The 17,344-nt window shown below is 36.2% G+C and overlaps 1 long non-coding RNA gene across 2 annotated transcripts in view; it reads left to right on the forward strand.

Annotated features, from left to right (window-relative positions):
- The first annotated feature begins 2,316 nt into the window (after nt 1-2,316).
- LOC110908690 overlaps nt 2,317-17,344 on the forward strand; it is a 101,431-nt gene continuing 86,403 nt past the window's right edge. The window contains exons 1-2 of one of the 2 annotated variants that reach the window (XR_002574799.2): nt 2,317-2,420; nt 3,602-3,690. This is a non-coding gene — a long non-coding RNA (uncharacterized LOC110908690). The remainder of the gene's footprint in view (nt 2,421-3,601; nt 3,691-17,344) is intronic. The other variant, XR_002574800.2, reaches the window with a different exon arrangement.

Raw genomic sequence — 17,344 nt, forward strand, 5'->3', positions numbered from 1 at the left:
ATGTGTGTTGCAACATTAAAGATTCTTTTGAATTATAAAGAGGGAGGAAGTCTAACTAATTACCTATAATTATCTTAAATATCAAGGATCTAAATGTAATAGATTGAGGGACTAAAAAATAATTATGGTTTAAAAGACCACTTTACCCTCATTTTAGGGGTTTATTTATAAATAAAGGGGGAAGAAGTTCTTAACTTTTGGGAATCCCTCGCTCATGCATTATAATATAGTATAGATATTATACTTATAATAGAAAGTTTCGGTGGTTTAGAGTAAAGTATCTATACTATATAATAAAAGAAACCATTTGGTGGACATTTGTCATCATATTCGGCAATGTATCTTTTAATTTTCCCACCAGTCTCTTATGGATAATTATTATTTAGTTAAATATCTTCTAATTAATTATAGATAACCCTCCTACTAAATATTATTTTGTTTAATCTCTTATGAATAATTATTATTTAGTTTAATCTCTTCTAATTAATTATAGATAACTCTCCAACTAATAAATATTATTTAGTTTAATCTCTTTTATTTAATTATAGATAATTATTATTTTGTTTTAAATTTAATGTATAATTCTTATTTATAATATTATTTATTTTATTTTATATATCATATTATCTTCATTGTTTATATTACCTAAAGTGATATATAACAACTACAATTTTTTGTTTCTTTTTACACGAATTATTACTTCTTTTTGAAAGACACCTACTTTTTATTTGTAATACACAAATTTGCTCTTATTATTTTCGATGATGTAATTATCTCTAATAAACTTTAAACTTTTACCATAGTATTTATAATGCTAGACATAAAATCGAAAAATATTTTGGATTGCATCAATAACTTAAGACATGATATAATTATATGTACAATATGCACTTTATTAAAATATTACAAAACAAAATTACAAATATAAAATCATTGATTTTACTAACAATAACAAAGTCTTATTTTTTTAAAATAATTCAAAAAATATATAACTAAAAACATATGACATTATAATACAGTTAACCGATTTATCATCATACAACCTCCCAACTATTCAATCATATTTTTTCCTATCTTATATTAACTAAATAAAAAAATAATATTAAATCTTATCCTACTTTAAATGTCGAATAGAATACTTCTATTTTTTTAATAGAATCCTTAAATTTAAATTAACCAAACTTTGTATTAATATATTGTTTACTTTTTTTTAATTATTAAAAAATATTATATGAATTTAATTACATAATTTTTAAACAAATTGTATATAACTTTCAATATTACTTTATATTACATAATTTAATTACATAATTTTCAATATCACACCTGGAGAAAAAGGTATGAATTTTTCCGTTACTCTATATTATTAAGTAATAATATTAAATCACAAATTTCACACTTATCTCTTATTTATTTTCTTAACTAGCCTAATAATAATAAATAAAAAACAAAGTAAAATATTATAATAAATAAGTAGTACATCGAAGTTCATTTATTAAAAGACAAATCCTGACGACTATATATGTTAACTGATTACTTTATATTTATTTATTCAGTGTAATGCATCATATACGGGGTTTTTAAAGATATATTTTTTATTACTTAGTATATAAAATTACATTTATTCAACCCGTGTAATACACGGGGTTCTAACCTAGTTGTTATATAAAAGAAAAGAGTTTATCCATATCGGGAAAAAAAAACACATCAAATCTTGTTATTTCATCGAAAAAAATTTAATTATACAAGTTTGAGTAAAATGCACGGATAATCTTTGTGGTTTGTCAAAATTTTACTCTTAGTCTTTAACTTTTTAAAATTACAAATATGCTCCTTGTGGTTTGATAACTTGCTACTCGGATAGTCCCACATCACCCTTTTCTTCTTTTATACACAACTATTCATGTCGTTGTTCAGATTCAGATGAAGGGGACTCGTCGCCGTTCAATTTCTGATGAAGGGGACCCGTCGACGTTCGATTTCAGATGAAGGGGACCCGGTCGGGTTCAGATTCAGATGAAGGGGACCCGTCGGGTTCATATTTATATTTGTCGTATGTTCCTATATGACTTAGTATGAAATAATAACTAGGCTATATTTGCCGTATGTTCCTATATGACTTAGTATGAAATAAATAACTAGGCTATTTAAACTAGTTAAGTGTGTGGTTAAAAGTATTAAATGACGAAAGTAGTGCAAATTATGTTAAGTGACAAACACGAGGGGCTAAATGGAACAAGATGGAAGTTGGGTTATTAAAATGAAATATCACCACACACTTCGTGTGTGTTCTTGAATGTTCAGGAGCTCCAAAGAGCCAAAACCCTACTCAACTATAACCATCAAATTGAAGGGTGAATCAAAGCTTAAATTCACAACCGAACATGGATTAGCGATCACCTTTACAAGGGGATCATAAGGTATGTCTTAAAATTTAGATTGGTGATTATGCACGAAGTGGGTTATGTTAGAAATCGCGAAATTGTATGAAATTGAGTATGAGTATGTGTTAGAATCATCATATAGGACATGGATTATGCATGGTTTGGGGTAATTTGATGTTTGGAGGTGAAACCCACTTCTAGTGATGAAGATGGCGACATGGGTGTGTCACCCATATCCAATCCTTGTTCAAATCTTGTTGTGCTATGTTGTATGTAATGCGTTCTTGTTAGGTAGATTGAATGTGATATGAATTTGTTGATGTTTTTGTGTTAATTGATGAATGAAAGCATGAAGTAGGAAGTAAAGCATGAAACACTTGTACATTATGCATAAATTGTGGTATGCACACCAAGTGTTTGATGAAATGCCTAGGTGAGATTAATAGATGAAATGGTATGCAAGTAATGGATGAAATCGTATAATATGGGGATATGATGTATTTGATGATAAATAAACATGAGAAATCTATTTTTAGATGGAATTCATGTAGGATTTGGTTGGCCATGTTATTTGGTAAAAGTATGCATTAGAATATTGTACTCTATGTTGGAGGGTATGATGTTTACTACATGTTTGAATAATTGCTTAATCAAAATTGATAAGTAAAAATACTCTAAATGTGAAGCATACGAGATTATTAGAACAGGATGAAGTTAGAATGATGTTGGGTTGTTAAGCATAGGTCATGGTGTTAGTTGTAGAATTATATTACTAGAATGAACGGAATTGAATACGTTTGGTGTGTGCATATAACTAGATGATCATATGGTTGTATGCTTATTGCATCGTGAGTATGAAATGTATATAGTGTCATTAGTATAGTCTACTATAATGACATGGATGTATGAGGTTAAGTCAAAAGTTCATATGATAAATCGTTGACTTTCTGAAAGTCAACTGTGCATAAGTAGCAATGTTAGACTTTTTGTCACAATTGTAATATTGTAGAAAGTCATATGATGCGTGTTATATCCATATGTGTTATATGTGATGACATGATGAATTATATGAGTTTGAAAAGATTGACTTGTGGAAATATGCCTTATGCTTGTTAGAATTGACTAATGAAAGTCAAATGTGAAACATGAATTTGATATGATCGTTAATATGTACAATCATGTATGCTAACAAGAATGTGAATGCGATGACATGAAAGTATAGGGATCATGTCAAGATGGATGGAAGCATGGAAGGCTAACGGGTCAAAAGGAGGCGAGGAAACGGATGCGAATACAGACACTTAAGGTAAGTGATTTCCGGAATCACTTCTTATTTATAAATGAAGTTTGGTATGTTGTATATAGTGAACCATGTAAGAGTTTACTGGTAAGGGTAAGTACCAAAGTAAGTTCATATGAACTTCGTCTATCCTTAATGTAAATTAAGATGATAGCCTCATCGTGTTAATGGAATGTTCATTATGTTGCTGAATGTTCATCGTGTTAGTGGAATGTTCATTATGTTGCTGAATGTTCATCGTGTTAATGGAATGTTCATTATGTTGTTGAATGTTCATCGTGTTAATGGAATGTTCATTATGTTGCTGAATGTTCATCATGTTAATGGAATGTTCATTATGTTGCTGAATGTTCATCGTGTTAATGGAATGTTCATTATGTTGCAGAATGCCCATCGTGTTAATGGAATGTTCATTATGTTGCTGAATGCCCATCGTGTTAATGGAATGTTCATTATGTTGTTGAATGTCCATCGTGTTAATGGAATGTTCATTATGTTGCTGAATGTCCGTCATGTTAATGGAATGTTCATTATGTTGCTGAATGTCCATCGTGTTAATGGAATGTTCATTATGTTGCTGAATGTTCATTATGTTGCTGAATGTTCATTGTGTTAATGGAATGTTCATTATGTTGCTGAATGTTCATCGTGTTAATGGAATGTTCACCATGTTTGTTGGAAGTTAGTCGGTTATTTTTGTTTGTAATTGCATTGATTTGTGTTGATATGATTGTAGATAAGACTCAACTTACAAATAAGTGAATATGACTTGTATGTATATATGTATGTAGATATAGATCTGTAGCGTGTGTAAGTAGTGTGAACTTGCATGTACGTACATATGAATGGGATACGTATGAATGTACTTAGATATATGAAAGTGTATATACGTGTTGTAATCTAATGATTGTAGATCACTGGTATACGTTTATGTGAAGATGTGGGTTTTCAATGTGTTTGTGATTACGTACTCCTAACCATGTTACTATTGAGAATGAAATAAATGGAGTGAAGGTATGGGAACGCCGAACTCTTGAGGAATTGATGTCGGACTCGAGTAAATAAAATTGAGAGGATGTTTCAATGGAATACCTTACGTAGTTAGAATGTGATATAGCCTTTTAAGTTTATGTATTAAATTATATATGATGTTACCATGTACTAACGTGTTGGTTATATATCGTGACCGCAGGTTAATCAGATATTCATGATGGACATGTGAACGAGGATCAAGTTGAAGATCATGGATTGTACGGGAAAGCGGTCACGTTGTTTGTAATCATTTGTTAACTTAGTTACATTAAATAAATGATGAATGATGTATTTATGTTAGAAGGGTTGACCTAAACGGTATTTAAGTATGTTAGAGTAGCTAAAAGAAAGAAATTTTACGGTTCATTTTCCGCTGCGTCGTTTTGGGTCAATCTGTGAATAGGGTCTTACAAGTTGGTATCAGAGCCATGGTTTGAGTGAAATCATGTATGAGGAGATAAATACTGGAACTCAAACCTGTGTGTTCTTGTGACAAAGAACCCATACAATCCGAGACTCGATTAAGATCTAAGGGTAGAAGTAAAGGTAAGTATGTGCTTAAGTATGTATTTGAAGAAAACTAACAGTATGTTATGTGTAAGGTAAGCATAATTGCTTGGAAAGGATGATCCGTGAATGCAGTCTAGGACCGGCATCGAGGCATGTAATAAGACAAATTGACCCAGGTACGTAAATTTAACATATGGGAGCATGTAATGGTATAATCGAGCAAGTGAAAGAAACTTTTAAATGAAATATAATAATGACATGCTAAAGAAGTTTTGAAAATGTTACACGTGCCGAAACTTAATTCTTCGGACATAAGGTGGCGATTACACGAAGACACGAAACTAGTATGTGGATTGTGTACCTGGCCAATACACAAGAAACATATGACGTTCGTTAGACCGTGATAATTGTTACAGGTATGTCCGTTAGAATTAGGTAGTAGGTGGATGTGAGGGTGAAGAGAAATGTAAGACTTTCAGGAAGGAAAGTATGAATGATATGTTAGAATCCGCGAGACGGATTCAACACATGTAGGGAATGAAAGGTATGAATGATATGTTTGAACCGCTAGACGGATTCAAACATAGAAGGAATGAAGGGTATGGATGTTACGTTTGAATTCGCGGGACGGATTTAAAACATAAAAAGGATGAAATTAACCCACCTCAGGATGCGTCGATAGTTTGACCATGGTTGCGTTAAACGAGTCATATAAGTAAATCTAAAGCAAATGAACAAAAGAATAATCGTAATTGGCACGCAAACCTAAATTTTAGACGAAACAAAGAAGTTTTGAACATGTTATGTGTTAGATGTGTTAGTAGTCGACTCTTAGGAGTCATAATGAACGATGGGCTACGACCCGGACAATAATTTAAGTATGAATGAGAAGGGTAAGTTTTGTTAAGAATACCGAAATGATGTAATGAATGTCTCTGCAAGTAGGCATGAAGGGAAAGAAGTACAAATGTGTACCTCAATATATCTACGATAAGTAAGAAATGTCGGTTTGACCTTGAAAAGTCAAACTGCAAAGGTCGACAAAATAAGTAACCAGAATAAAAGAATTGCATGTAAGGAATGAAATGTGGGATGTGTTATAGCATGTATGTAGGAAGATGTAAAAGGATTACGGGTGAGTAATCACCTAGTATAATGAATGTTTGAATGAAAGGTGCTAACCACCTAATTTGTAGATGTTAATGGTAGAATTCTAAATGTGATGAAACCAATCGAATTGGTGAAATATTATGCACGAGTGGAAGTCCATTACAAGGATGAATGAAAGCTGGCCTGGTACAGTAAGTACTCGTGAAGGAGCAGATCACTCTGGATTACAGACCGCTGAAGTATGAAATGAAATCGAGGTAAGTAGAATGTTTTAACTCATACCGGATAGATATGGATTAGTAAATTGAAAGCGACTTACAAGATGGATGATGGAATAGGTATGGTAGGGTATGGAATGTTTGACTTTTAATAGTTGACGTAAGAAGAGAACTATGTCTTTAAGAACTAGATCTTAAAAGTTTTGAGCAAAAATTCGGGTATTGGTTAAACTCTCGTATGAAGAACCTGCATGATACGCTTGCTTAGGCAAATTAAGTAATGCATGAATTGAGAGGAATAGTAATGTAGAATGAATGAGGTGAGTTGAAGTTAATGTAAGGGTACGTATAGTACAAATAACTAAAGGAAATGTAGAATGATGTTAACTTTGGAGTTAAGTGTGTATATGTGACTATGAAATAGTAGTTTTGTTGCGATAAAAAAACAAGAACTAAATGTTATATGATATATGTATAGAATATTATCGAAAAGGTGGGATGAAGGTATTAGATATGTAATAACGGATCATACGAATGTAGGTACGATAATAAGTGTGAAGAAGTATGTATATTGACCCACTACAAACGGGCCGAGGAAATGAGAATGTGTTAGGATCTGAGTTTGGATTGATTGTGATTTGTGTTTGAATTTAGATGAACAAATGAAAGAGTAGTGCAGCGGAATTTAAATGGAAGCAAACTTTTCACAATCAAACAGAAGAAATGCTTTCAATCATACATTTTCAACATAGAATCAAATGATTAAATTTATTTTTAAACTCTAATTACAATGCATGTATGATTCGCAAACTCCCCCTCAGCCCGAGCTCAGTGTTTGTTCGTGCAGAAAGAAGATGGTGGAAAGAGCTAAACAGAACAGTACAGAGTACTGTTCTATTTATAGGCACTTGCAAACCACTGAGCATCTAAGCTGACGTCACCATGAAAGTGACATCTAACCTCCTAACAAACTCTAACCTCTGATCTATACAAACACTGCTATGCTACCTACTGATATTACATTTCAATACATAAAATAGACATAAACTGCTGCTGCATCCTTCCACTGCTGTGAACCTAGCAGTACTTGTCATGATCAGCAGTGCTTGAAACAAGGCAGTAGATTGAGCAGCAGAGCTTTAGTTCTTCAATCAGACTTTGACTTGATCAGCAGTTGTAGGTCAGCAGTTTGCATGATCAGCAGATAGGAGGTCAGCAGATGTTGAAACCACTTTCAAGGGGAGAGACTTGCAACCAAACATCTGCTTATTCTGGATCCATTGCTCTGATCCAGTTTTGGCTTTTATTATCTGTTCCTTTGGCAGGGTTCAATCCCAACAATCTCCCCCTGGAACAGATAATGCCAAAACTCTTCATTATTGTAGATCTTTGTTGCCTCATCAACAATTCCCTTATTTTCCCTTTGAATTGCAATTCAAAAGTTAAGGCATCTGTATCATCATCATCCCTGCTAAGTGGAAGATCAAGGAGATCCTGCAAATCTTCAAGACTCAGGCCAAGAGCTTGTTCCCTTGTTAGTTTCTTCACTTCGCTATCAGACCTGAACACAGTCAATACGTGGGTCTGTTTATCAGTTTTCCACTTTAGTACTTTTGAGCCTGATGGGTTTCTTGGGAGATTTTTATTTGATGAAGAGTTTGGTGATGCTGGCCTATTCATGACTGGCTGAGCAGTACTTGTAGATTGGTCCAACTCAAGAGTTTCTTGAATCATTCTTTTTATGCCTTCTTTCACAAGGTCATCACCATCAATTAACTCTTGTGTTGTTTCAGCATCCAACTGTTTTTGACTCATTCTTTTGTAGATGGCAGCACCAGTAGGAGCAGTGGTTCTTTTGACTTGCAGCTTTGGTGGTCTTTTTGATACCTCTGCTTTAGAGTAGTCAGGCTTTTGTGGAGCTGTCGGATCTTTCTTCCTAAGTTCCTCTAACCTTTTATAGGTGGCCGTGACCCTAACTTCTCCCCACTTTGACACAGAATTCCTTGACCCGTATTCAGCAACTATCAGCTCCTCTTTCATTTTCTTCAACTCTAAGGCTTTGTCAGCTTCAAACTGTTTGAATTTTTCAGGGGGAGTCTGCTGGACATTATCTTTGATCATTTCATGAATCCTGGCTACTTCTTTTTCAAGCTCGGGAATGGTCCAGTTTTTGTACATATGTTTCTCCCCCTTGTATTTCTTGTAGGTCATGATATTTTCAATGTAGTCTTTTCTTAGGGTCTCATCTGCCCTTTCTGAAATTTGTTGACTAACATTTTTGGCAAATTGTTCCATTGATCTGACCTGTGTAAGGAGAAACTAATAGTTTTACTGAAATTCCCTATCAGATTTCCCTTGTTTGTTTTTGTTAGCGATATCCTCTGCTTGCTTGGCTTTGATTTCTAAATATTCTTCAATGTTGTTTGGCCTAGGATATCCTCTAACTGAGGGCAAGCTCCTTTTGGCAGGGTTATCCTCATAGTAGAAAGATTTGATTTCATCTCTAACTGCTATGAGTTCTAAAGGAAACACAACACCTGCAGGAGGTAATGGCTTTTGAATTTGAGTTTACGAGAGAGGAATGGGTTTTGAAACTGTGACAAGTGCTTGGGATTTTGAAGCTGTTGGTGATGGTGATGGAGAATCATCATCTGATATGATAACCCTTCTCCTTTTTATTTTAGGAGAGGCAGATGATGTTTTGGGTGGAACAGTGGAGGTGGTTTGAGTGGCAGTGGTTTGTGACTGACTAACAGTTGTTGAAACAACTGGTGTTTCAACCACTGTTGTCATTACAACAGATGTTTTAACATCTGCTGTCTTCTGCTTTAAGGAAGGAACTGATGGTGGAGATATTGTTTTTGGTGGTGGTAAGGCAGTGGTAGTGGTGTATGTTGAAGTGGTGTGTGTTGAGGTGAGAGCAGTTGTTGTAACAATTGAAGTACCAGCAGATGTTGATACAACAGGAGTTTCAGCAACTGTTTGGATGGAGGTTTGATGTTGGTGGCTTTTGGATGGTGGTTTTGAAGTATGCTTTGGAAGACTGGATGGTGTGGACTTGGGTTTCCTTACTTTTCTAGTAAGATTTCTTTTTGGAACAGGATTTTGATCATCCTTTTCACCAGAACAACCCTGCTCATTCAGTTTCATGAAAGCTCTTTTCTCCTCATTCCACCTTGACAAATCCTTTGCCGCTCTATCCCTTTTTACACTTATGACACCATCATCAAGTGCATTTTGGGTAACATCAACCTTCTTGCTACCATCTGGCAAGGGAATTTTTCTAAGCATTGCATCCTTTACTGGTTCAAGATACACCCCATTATCAATCTCTTTCTTTATCCACTCCTTCATTTTCTCCCCCTTTTTGGCATTATCTGAGGGGATTTCATCGATGAACAGAACTGTTGGAGGAGCAATGCCAGTGGTTGCCAACAGATGTGTTTTCAGAGCCTTGATGTCTGCTTGTGTGGTTTTGAAACTGGACTCCATTGCTTCTCAGAGCTCTTGAACATGTTTTTCATGTTGCTGCTCAGCCATCTATTGTTGCTGGTGAAGAAATGGTTGAAAAAGATTCCAGAGCTCATTTGTAACATCTGCTGATGGTGGAGCAGGTGCTTGAGGTGGAACAGCAGTGGATGGTACCATTTGAACTGTTAACAACTAGTGTAGCATTTCTTTGATTTCTACAACAGATGTATCCAGTTTTTCAACTCTTTCCGTCAATTCCTGGTACTTTAAACCATCACCCAATTTAATGGGATCATCTGATTTCCCACTAGTAGTGGTTTTATCAGATGTTGAGGTAGGGAGTGTACTCCAAACATCAACAACCGATGCCCCTTTTTCTTGGTACTGGGGTCTTCTTCCTTCAACACTTGATAATCTTTTGATGGAACCAATGGTTAATACAAACTCACTAGCAGATAACAGAGGTGTTATGGAAGGAATTGCCTCCAAGGAAGTCTTATTGATGTAACCACTGTCCAAGTGTAAACCTGTAGGTTCAACACTTGTAGTGGCTGCTTCACTTGGATTACCACCAAGAGTTACTTGTAACTTAAGGGGTGTAACCTCCTCAGGTTGTGTTGGTGGGTTAGCAAAGATTGATACATCAGGCCCAGTCTTTTGTTGAGGTATATTCTCATGGACAAGTGATTGAGAAGGACTGGTTTGTGCCAGGTTCAGATCAATTGCATCCAACAGTAGTTTGGTATTAGGTGGAATTGGGGATGTGAAGGTAGGTTTAGAAAGCGGAATTGCCCCGAGCATTGGTTTGTGGATGATGGAAACGAGTGCTTCCAGAGCATTATGATATGGTGACCCTATTTGTACCACCTGTTCTTTTTGTGAAGAGACAGGAGGAGTTTCAGGTATGGGTTGAGATATTTTTACCAACTGCTGTGAGGAAGAAGCAGCAGTGGTTTGTTGTGACTTTTGTGTTGTCACAGGCAGTTTCTCTGGTATCTCATCCTCCAGAGATGCCTTTTTGGTAGGTTTTGGGGGTTTTTGATTTTTCTTTTTCTTTGGCTTTTTGGTGATTGTAGGTGTGGGTTTCAAGGCAGTTGTTTTGCTACCTTGATCACCTTGAGCAGTGGGCTCAGCAGCAGATGCCTGAGTAGCAGTGTTTGCTGCTAAAGTCTGCTCAGGCACCTCTGCTTGTGTTTTGCAAGGTGTTGACATTCTTGTAAATGTTTCAGTAGTTAAGCTGTTTATTTGAAAAGAGTCACCTTGGTTTATTACCGCAATATCATCCTTACTGAATTTTTTCTCAAAATAAGAACTTAAAAATCTTGGAAACAGTAAGAATGATTTTGCTTCAACATTTTTAACCAAATCATTGAAAATTACCTTGGAATAGTTAAAATTTTCTTCTTGTAAAATAGCATATCCCAAGTTTTGAATTTTCATTGGTATTTCATTAAAAGAGGTGGTTTTATTTGAAACACACATGAGAAGTGTATGGAATAAAAATCTTGTTGCATGAGGGAAGAAACCTTTTTGTAAGGTATCCCTCTTCATCATTGTGTCTGCATACCCTCTCTCAATGAAGTCAATTTTTAACTCGTTTTTAGGGAAAGAATCTTTACCTTCTTGATCAGCGAGCTGAAAGACCTCAGATATGGATTGCGGTGTTATTTGAACTGCCTTTTTCTGCAGAGTAGAGTTAATGGCTATGACATTTTCACCTTGTTTTTCAAGGGTACAATTTTTCCAAAACTCTCTCTGAGTTTGCAGGTAAATGGGTGCATCAACGGTTAACAAAGTTTTGTACTTTGATGCGTTGATCATATCGGGGATGGAATCAAATGTATCGATGTTGCCGGGTTTTGTGAGAAGACCCAGTAGATTATGAGACGGTTTGTGTGGAATTTCTGTGGAGGTAGCCTTTTGAGAGGCCCCTTTCGAAGATTTTGCGGATGATTTCGATTTTGTCATTTTGAAGATGAGGATCGAAAATGATTTTGTGAAGAAATTTGATGGAATGGATTGGAAACTGCTTTGAGAAGAGAATTTTTAAGAATTCAATTCGACAGTGAAACCCTGTTTGGGCTTTGAAAAGGGGTTTTATAGAGGAAAAGTGAATGCTGACGTGGCAGCGGTTACAAAAGGTCTGACCACTATGTACTGTCCGCATGCCATCCCCTGGTGAAATGAAGGACAGTACTTTTGAACAGTACATTTTGTGAAAACAACTGGTGAAGACAGTAGTTGTAATGGTAATGGAGAACAGTGGATGCTTTTAGCTATCAGTAGATAGCACAGCAGTGGATACAACACAGATTTTGTACATCAGTGCTTATCAAGGAAAATGAGAACAGGGGATGACTTTCAGCAGTGGACAGACTTTTGAGGTAGAACAGACTTTTGAACCCATCAGTGGTTATGGTAGACTTTTAGGATTTTAATGAAAAATTCATTTTTAGCTATTTTTAAGGATGGATTTTTGATTTTCTGAAAACATTTTAATGCTTTTATTCATAGAAAAACAGGATTTTACCTGTTATTCCATGTTTAGCATGCCAATCCTAGAGATCAAGCTTTCAAAGGTAGATGTGTCTAATGCTTTGGTTAGCACATCTGCCAGCTGATCCTTAGTTGGAACATGATCAAGAGAAATCAAACCTTTTTCATAGCAATCCCTCACAAAGTGATATCTGATGTCGACGTGTTTGGTGCTTGAATGGGAAACTGAATTTTTGATGATATTTTCTGTTGCCTGGCTGTCCAACATAAGTGGTGTCTTCAAGGCAGTGATACCAAAATCCAGTAACTGATTTTGAAGCCAGAGCAGTTGGGCTGTACAGCTTGCAGCAGCTATATATTCTGCCTCAGCAGTGGATGTGGAAACAGCTGCTTGCTTTTTGCTTTGCCAGGACACTAAGCAAATGCCTAGGAATTGGCACCCTCCTGAAGTGGACTTCCTTGTTTTATCACATCCAGCAAAGTCACTATCTGAGAAACCTGAAAGCTCAATTTTACCATCAGCTGGATACCAGATACCAAGTGTGGGAGCACCTTTGAGGTATCTGAATATCATTTTTACAGCAATAAGGTTTGACTTTCTTGGGGCTGATTGGGATCTTGCACAGACACATGTTGCAAACATGATGTCTGGTCTAGATGCAGTTAGGTACAATAAGGACCCAATCATGCTTCTATATAAGGTCTGATCAACCAAATCATCCTTTTCTTCAGACATGACCAATTTATTGGTTGCAATGGGTGTACTACATGGCTTACAATCATCCATATCAAATTTCTTTAAAAGTTCTTTGGCATATTTGCCTTGATGGATGAAAGTACCATTTTGCAGCTGCCTTACTTGGAGACCAAGAAAGCACTGGAGTTCACCCATTGCACTCATTTCAAACTCAACTGTCATGAGTTGCCTGAACTCTTCACACATTTTATTACATGTGCTTCCAAAAATGATGTCATCCACATAAATCTGGACAATCATCAAATCCTTCCCTCTCCATTTTAAAAACAGTGTTTTATCAATCCTGCCTCTGGTGAAACCAATGGAAAGTAAAAAGGTGGACAAAGTTTCATACCAGGCCCTTGTTGCTTGTTTCAAGCCATACAAAGCTTTATTTAGCTTGTAGACATGATCTGGATTAAATGGATCCTCAAAACCTGGAGGTTGACAAACATAAACCTCCTCTTGAATCTTACCATAGAGGAATGCACATTTGATATCCATTTGATACACCTTGATGTTGTGGTTGACAGCAAAGGCCAGAAAGAGTCTGATAGCTTCAAGTCTTGCTACAGGGGCAAATGTTTCATCATAGTCAATGCCCTCTTCTTGTCTGAAACCTTGAACCACAAGCCTGGCTTTATTCTTGACAACAATACCCCTTTCATCAGTTTTATTCTTGAAGACCCATTTTGTGCCAATAGGACTCACACCCTCTGGCAATGGAACAAGCTCCCATACTTGTTGTCTTCTAAACTGTTGGAGCTCCTCTTGCATTGCTTCTACCCAGTTGTTGTCTTTCAGTGCCTCTTGGTACTTGACTGGCTGATGGAGTGATAGAAAACCTGCAAAAAGACAAATGTTTTGGGACTGCTTTCTTGTGGGTACCCCTTCATTGATGTTGCCAATGATTTGATCTGGTGGATGAGATTTCAAGAAGATAAGCTCTCCTTGGTATGGAACAATGGCATTGAGTGGTGAGGGTTGCAGATGTGTATCATCTGAGCTAACCACTGCTGGTGACTTTGATGACCCAGCAGTGGCTTCAAAAGGTGGTGGCATAGGGGGTAAAGGTGTGGACACCTGCTGACTTTGATCCACTGTTTGAGGACTTTTGTCAGCAGTGTTTGATGAGGTAGAAGCAGTGGTTAAAGGGCTACTTTGGTCAACAACTGTTGAGGTAGCAGTGGTTGAGCTTTGACAACTGTTTTGAACAGCTGATGCTCTCCCTATTGAAGCAGACTTTTGAGGAATTATGATCTCATATCCATAGTCTGATGATGAATCTTCTGATGGACCTGCACTGTTAGTCTTGACAGCAGTATTTTCAAAAGTGAATTTTTCAAGATCAAACAATTCTGCAGGATTTGCAGGGATTTTCATTGATGAAAGTTCATTGAACTTTACATTCAAAGTCTCTTCCACTGCTTTGGTCCGTGTATTAAACACTTTGTAGGCCTTAGCAGTGGTTGAGTATCCCAGGTGGTATCCCATATTAATTTTGGCTGCAAACTTTGAGATAGAATCTTTTAAGTTTAGAATGAAACATGGGCAACCAAAAACTTTGAAACATGAGATTAATGGCTTTATTTTATACAGAATTTCATAAGCAGTCTTTTTGTGCCTAGGGTTGATCAAAATCTGTTTTGGACATAGCAAGCAGTGTTTACTGCCTCTGCCCAAAAAGCTAATGGCAAACCTGAATCTGCAAGCATGGTTCTGGCAGCCTCAATCAATGTTCGGTTCTTTCTTTCAACAACCCCATTTTGCTCTGGTGTTCTAGGGATACTGTCCTTACAATCCCTTTCTTCACACAGAAGGCATCCAACTCCTTATTTTTGAATTCTGTGCCATTGTCACTCCTGAAGACTTTTACTGGAAGGTCAAATTGCTTTTCAACCTGTGTCACAAAGTCTTGCAAAATGCCTGTAGTCTCATCTTTTGAGTGTAAAAAGAAGGTCCATGTAAACCTAGAGAAGTCATCAACAATAACCAAGCAATATCTCTTCTTTTTGAGACTCATGACTTGCACTGGGCCAAACAAATCCATGTGCAGCATTTGCAAACACTGGGTTGTTTTGGACTCTTCAATGGACTTAAAAGAGCTTTTATGCTGTTTTCCTTTTAAACAGGAAACACAGTGTTTAGGACATGAAAACATTTTTTGTGGTAAGCCTCTCACTAAGCCATTTTATTTTTTGTGGTAAGCCTCTCACTAAGCCATTTTTTGAAATTTCATTGATTGTTTTGAGATTTGTGTGTCCCAGTCTTTTGTGCCATAGCTCTGTCTCTTTGTTAGAGGCAGCTGAGAACAGACAGACATCAGCTCTGGGACACTCTCTTGACATCTCAACAACATAAACATTGCCACTTCTTTGAGCAACAAGTTTTGTTGTGCCTTTCTTGATTATTGCTTCAATCCTACTAACCATTTCTGGTCCAACAATCTTACAACAATCCTTTGTGAAGAATGAGCCAAACCCTTTATCACTCATTTAAGATACACTCCGGAGGTTGAATTTTAGATTGTCAATAAGATTGACATTTTCAAATTTTACATTTCCAGACTTTACTATGCTAGACCCCAGAACCTTTCCTTTACTATTATTACCAAAGGATATATCACCCCCTCCATGAATTTTGAAATCTTGAAGGAGGGCTTTACATCCTGTCATGTGCCTGGAGCCTCCACTATCTACATACCAAAGACTATCTAAGCATGCAGAAGCTCCCTGCACATGAAGTAAAAGGATTAGTTCATAAAAGTCGCCAAAGCCAACAGCTCAACAGTGTCTGGGATGGATGCAGATGTATGGACAGTGGTTAGAACAGGGGTTTGGACATTTTTTAGAATGTTTTTCTCTAACCACTGTTGGGGGTCTTGACCCATCATCTCTTGATAACCAAAAGGATGCCTGTTCACTCTTGGTTTAGAGGGCCTTTTGTAAGCCTCATAAACGTGTGGAATCCTTTAGTATGATGCTTTATCCTTACCTTTTCTGAAATGATTGGCTAGAGGTGCATCAGTCACTTGTACATCCCTTTGAACAGATGTTTGGTTCAGCTGTTTTGTGACATCAGTTTGGACAGGGACAAACAGTGGTTGTTTCTTGGTGAATTTAACAGATGATGTTGATGAACTTAAGGATGTTTTTGCAGTGTATTCTTTCTTCTTCTCATCAAAGTTTTTGAGATACACACATTCCTTAGTTTTGTGATTATTTTTACCACAGATGGTGCAGCTTTCAGCAGGAACAATGACGTTTGTTTTGTTTAGATCATGTGCTTTTAGATGAAAACAATCTTTTGTTAGATGATTCTTCTTTTCACAAAAATCGCAAAACAAATTTTTAATCTTTTCTCTTTTATTCATTTTCTCAGATTCCTTTGCAACAGAGTTTTGAACCTCTGTTGGGATATCTTTGATAGGAATGATTCTTGCTTTTGGAGCTTTTACACCATCAGTGGTTGTGAAATCCATTGGTTTGAAATTTTCCAGGATATCACACTCAACAGACCATGTGGGTTTAAATTGGTATTTCTCAATTTCCTCAAAAGTTGAGGATCCCACAGATCTTTCCAGAGTAATTTTGTTACCAAGTTTGTCGGTTATTTTAACCTCTTGGCCATTTTTTGTTGGTTGGAATTATCTCAGTTGAACCAGCTTGTTTTCCAGCAATGTTTTCAAGATCATCATATTTTCTATGTCCAATACCAAATTTAACATTGCTTTCAAGCTGTTTTGCAAGCATAACCTCATACCCTTTACAAGACTCCACCCATCTTTCACAGGTGATCTGGGTAGACTCCAACTCCTTTTTGCAAACTTGGTATTTTTCTACCATAGTTTGGAGTTGAGTTTTGGTTATGCTCTGCTCTTCTTTTAAACTGCTGATCACTTTATCCTTTTCAGTCAATTTGTTTCTAAGTTCTTTTAATGACTTTTCAAATTTGACTTCATCAGATAGGACTTTATTCCTAAGGTTTTCATTTACCTCTTTAATGTTAGCAAATGCAATAATACATTTGTCTGAACACAGTTTTTCAAGAACTTGAGGTGATACCTTAGCAGCAGCCATCATGGCAC

This window comes from Helianthus annuus, chromosome 14 (genome assembly GCF_002127325.2).
Source record: "Helianthus annuus cultivar XRQ/B chromosome 14, HanXRQr2.0-SUNRISE, whole genome shotgun sequence".
NCBI lineage: Eukaryota > Viridiplantae > Streptophyta > Magnoliopsida > Asterales > Asteraceae > Helianthus > Helianthus annuus.